At 39.4% G+C, this 4,478-nt stretch overlaps 1 pseudogene; it reads left to right on the forward strand.

Annotated features, from left to right (window-relative positions):
- The first annotated feature begins 429 nt into the window (after positions 1-429).
- On the forward strand, positions 430-1,586 carry LOC103640194 (serrate RNA effector molecule-like; annotated as a pseudogene).
- The last annotated feature ends 2,892 nt before the right edge of the window (positions 1,587-4,478 follow it).

Consider the following 4,478-nt stretch of genomic DNA (forward strand, 5'->3'; position numbering starts at 1 on the left):
TAATGGCAAGGTATAGAAATAGATTACCTATGTGTCCAGCAGTACAAGAATCTCTGCTTAGATTGAATTAGCTATAACTCTCTTGTGAAATCCAGATATTTTAACAGAGGTAGATGACTGAACTTGACTCTGAAAAGTGACACTAAAATAACATCATGTACTACCAATGTATTTTATCAGAGCATTATATTTAGTAGAATGTAAATAAGATTTCTCATAATACTATTGATCTAAATAACATAATGCCAACTAAATAATAAGACCCACAGAGAACTATATGCTAACATGCACATGAACTGCATTATCAACTAGAATAAAATATCCACATAATTAATTCGAGGAAATTTGGAACAAGAAAACATAATGGACCCAATAACACGTGCATTGATTAAGAGTGTGTATTAATTATTACACTTTTTTGTACTGCATAGCGGTCCAGGTTTGACGAGTTCGGCAGTGAGCAAATCAGGAAATAATAGCAGTAAAAATCTAGATGCTGTGGAAGGGGATGGTAAAAAGGGAAAACATGGAAAGGGTTCTGATGATTCATATTATGCTGCTTCCAAGGCTCACCCAGTTAGTTCCGAGGTTCGTCGAATTCAAATTGACATTGAGCAAGCTCAAGCTCTCATCCGTAAACTTGATTCTAAGAAGGGTATTGAAAACAACGTTCTCTCAAGTAGTGACCATGAAAAGTCAGACAGGAATAAGTTACATGGTTCAGTGGGGCCAATTGTTATAGTACAAGGATCATCTACTGTGAAGGGTCTTGAGGGTACTGAGTTGCTGGATACTCTTGTTACTTATTTATGGCGTATCCATGGTGTGGATTATTATGGTATGTCTGAGGCAAATGAACCTAAAGGCCTAAGGCATGTGAAAGCTGATGCAAGGACATATAATGGGGCTAGCTCAAATGGTGCTAAATGGGAGAATAAACTTGATTCATTCTGGCAAGACAGAATTCAAGATCAGGATCCATTAGAAATGTTGAAAGGAAAGGAGAAGATTGATGGAGCTACTAAAGGGCTGCACAAAACATTTCCATGCCGCTGAGGTTGTCCAGAAGCATCTTAAACTGAAGCATGCAAACTTGGTGGTTGATCTAACTTCAAAAGTGAGATAGGATATTTAGTTTGAGAACTATATGAAGTATGTTTCTTCAATCCCATTCGTTTAACTATTAAGTTAGCCAGGTTTAAAAATTGCAAGATAATTATGAGATTTTTATCTCGAATGCAGTGACCCAAAGGCACATGGTTGTACACCTATCATGCAGCAACCTGCTCCAGTAAGCTCCATCACTAAGTTTGTGTTTACTTGCAAATTATATTGTCTAACTATTTGTACTGATCAATGTTTAGAGGGGAAATGGAAGACAAAGACCACCAATAGAGAGTCGGATGAGGGATGAGCGTGGCAATCATAGGTTCGACAGGAATGTTGATTCACCAACACGTGATGGGTCTGGTGAAAATCCCGATGATCCTATTTATGATGTGTTTGGTGATCCAGCTATGCATGGTGCCTTCCATCCAGATATCCCTGCTCCCCCGGTTCTAATGCATGTGCCTGGTGCTGGGTAAGCCTGCAACTTTTGCTTGCTGATGGGTTCATCCATTTGTAGGTAACACCATTTCCTAAATTCTAGCATTCTACATTTGTAAATGTTTTTTCTATATCTTTTTACATATGTGATGAAAAGTTTTAACTATAGAAATTCATAATAGTATAGAACTTTGCATTATTTTATTTTCATCATCATGTGAACCTATGCTGATATTGCATTCTGTTTAGTTAAGAACATTACCATTTGTGCTCACCATCCAACTAAAATAATTCCTCTACTGCTCTTTCCCCCATTGAAAGACCATTATTTTATATTAGTATGTCATTCACCTTTATTTATCTTATGTTATTGTTTAATTACCAATAATCAAATTCATTGTACAGCAGTCTATCATCGTATGAATTAGTTTGAATTGAATTCTCTAACATATGGTTTGTAGATTGAAAGCCAAGATATGCCTGGGCTTAGCTTCAAAACACACCCAAATATCAATAAGGATGTGTTTAACAGTCAGCAAATTTTGGGAGCAAAAGATCCAAATAGGACCTTTCCGAGTGGTCAAAAGGAAACTCCTCTGGTGAAATGGAGAATCCAGGGGATAGATGAAAGTCTCCTAGAGGGGGGGTGAATAGGCAAATCTGAAATTTATAAAGTTTAAGCACAACTACAAGCCGGGATTAGCGTTAGAAATAAAGTCGAGTCCGAAAGAGAGGGCGAAAACAAATCACAAGCAAATGAGAAGTGTGATACGGTGATTTGTTTTACAGAGGTTCGGTTCTTGCAAACCTACTCCCTGTTGAGGTGGTCACAAAGACTGGGTCACTTTCAGCCCTTTTCCACTCTCAAACGGTCACTTAGACTGAGTGAGCTTTCTCCTTAATCAACGGGTCACTTAGACCCCTCACAAGGACCACCACACACTTGGTGTCTCTTGCTTTGATTACAAGTCACTTGAGAATAAGAATGGGAAGAGAAGAAAGCACGATTGCAAACACCAAGTGACAAGAGCGACAAATAACACAGGGATCACTCTCTCTCAAGTCACTAATCACTAATGATCACTTGTCTTAATTGTGGAACTTGGAGAGATTTGAAGCTTTAATTGTATCTTTGAATGGATGGCTAGCTCTTGTATTGAATGTAGAGGATTGGAATGCTTGGGTGTGTTGAATGGAGGTGGTTGGGGTTGTATTTATAGTCACCAACCACTTCCTAGTCGTTGCTCCAATTCTGCCAACCGCGGACGGTCCGCGCACTTGGTCCGGACGGTCCGCCCCTGCACATCAATGGCTGAAAACACAACGGTCAGCAGTAACGGCTATATCAACGGTTATTTTGCATTTAATGCTTCGTCAGATGTCAGATAAAGGCAGTTGCGGACGGTCCGGTCGTGCACCCCGGACGGCCCGCGAGGACGCTATAATTCATTTTACCGAACCCGTCACCTTCGGGGTTTTTGGTTCCTCACCTACCGGATGGTCCGTGCCTGAGGCCGGACGGTCCGCGCGTGGTCTCGGACGGTGCTTGCATTTCCTTCGGACGATCCGTAGTGTAGACTTGGATTTTTGCATTGGTTCTGTCCGAGGGTCATCCTGGTGTCGCGGACGGTCCGCCGCAAAGGCCTGGACGGTCCGCGCTTAGTTTGTTTTTCCAAAAAGCTTCTCATGTCCGGAATAATCTACGGTATTCCGGACAGTCGACTTAGAATAGTTGTAGATGAACCTTTAGCACATGTAGAACATATAATCTAGAGCAAACTAGTTAGTCCAATAATTTGTGTTGGGCAATTCAACCACCAAAATCATTTAGGAAAAGGTTTGACCCTATTTCCCTTTCAATCTCCCCCTTTTTGGTGATTGATGCCAACACAAACCAAAGCAAATATATAAGTGGAGAATTGAACTAGTTTGCATAAGGTAAGTGCAAAGGTTACTTGGACTTAAACCAATTTATACATTCATAGGATATGCATGGATTGCTTTATTTCTTTTAACATTTTGGACCACGTTTGCACCACTTGTTTTGTTTTGCAAATGTTTTGGAAATTCTTTTTCAAAGTCTTTTGCAAATAGTCAAAGGTATATGAATAAGATTTCGAGAAGCATTTTCAAGATTTGAAATTTTCTCCCCCTATTTCAAATGCTTTTCTTTTGACTAAACAAAACTCCCCCTCAATGAAATTCTCCTCTTAGTGTTTAAGAGAGTTTTAGATATTAATTTTGAAAGAGGTTATACCAATTTGAAATTATATCAAAAATAAGATACCAATTGAAAAACTTCTTTTATACAAATTGAAAAAGACTACATTTTTGAAATTGGTGGTGGTGCGGTCCTTTCGCTTTGGGCTAATACTTTCTCCCCCTTTGGCATGAATCGCCAAAAACGGATACCTGTGAGTAAAATATAAGCCCTTTTCAAACTTCTCTCCCCTTTTAGCAAATAATATATGAGTGAAGGATTATACCAAAGTTGGAGAGTGATGCGGAGTGACGGCGAAGGATGAATAATATGATGGAGTGGAAGCCTTGTCTTCGTCGAAGACTCCATTTCCCTTTCAATCTATGACTTAGCATGAGATACACTTGAAGACCACATTAGTCATAGCAAAGAAAAGAGATATGATCAAAAGTATATGAATGAGCTATGTGTGCAAGGTATCAATCAAAATTCCTAGAATCAAGAATGTTTAGCTCACGCCTAAGTTTGGTAAAGGTTTTCTCATCTAGTGGTTTGGTAAAGATATTGGCTAATTGTTCTTTGGAGCTAACATAAGCAATCTCGATATCCTCCCTTTGTTGGTGATCCCTCAAGAAGTGATACCGAATGGCTATGTGCTTAGTGCGGTTGTGCTCAACGGGATTATCCACCATGCGGATTGCACTCTCATTATCACATAGGAGAGGAACTT

The sequence above is a fragment of the Zea mays genome, chromosome 9 (assembly GCF_902167145.1).
Source record: "Zea mays cultivar B73 chromosome 9, Zm-B73-REFERENCE-NAM-5.0, whole genome shotgun sequence".
In the NCBI taxonomy this organism is placed as follows: domain Eukaryota; kingdom Viridiplantae; phylum Streptophyta; class Magnoliopsida; order Poales; family Poaceae; genus Zea; species Zea mays.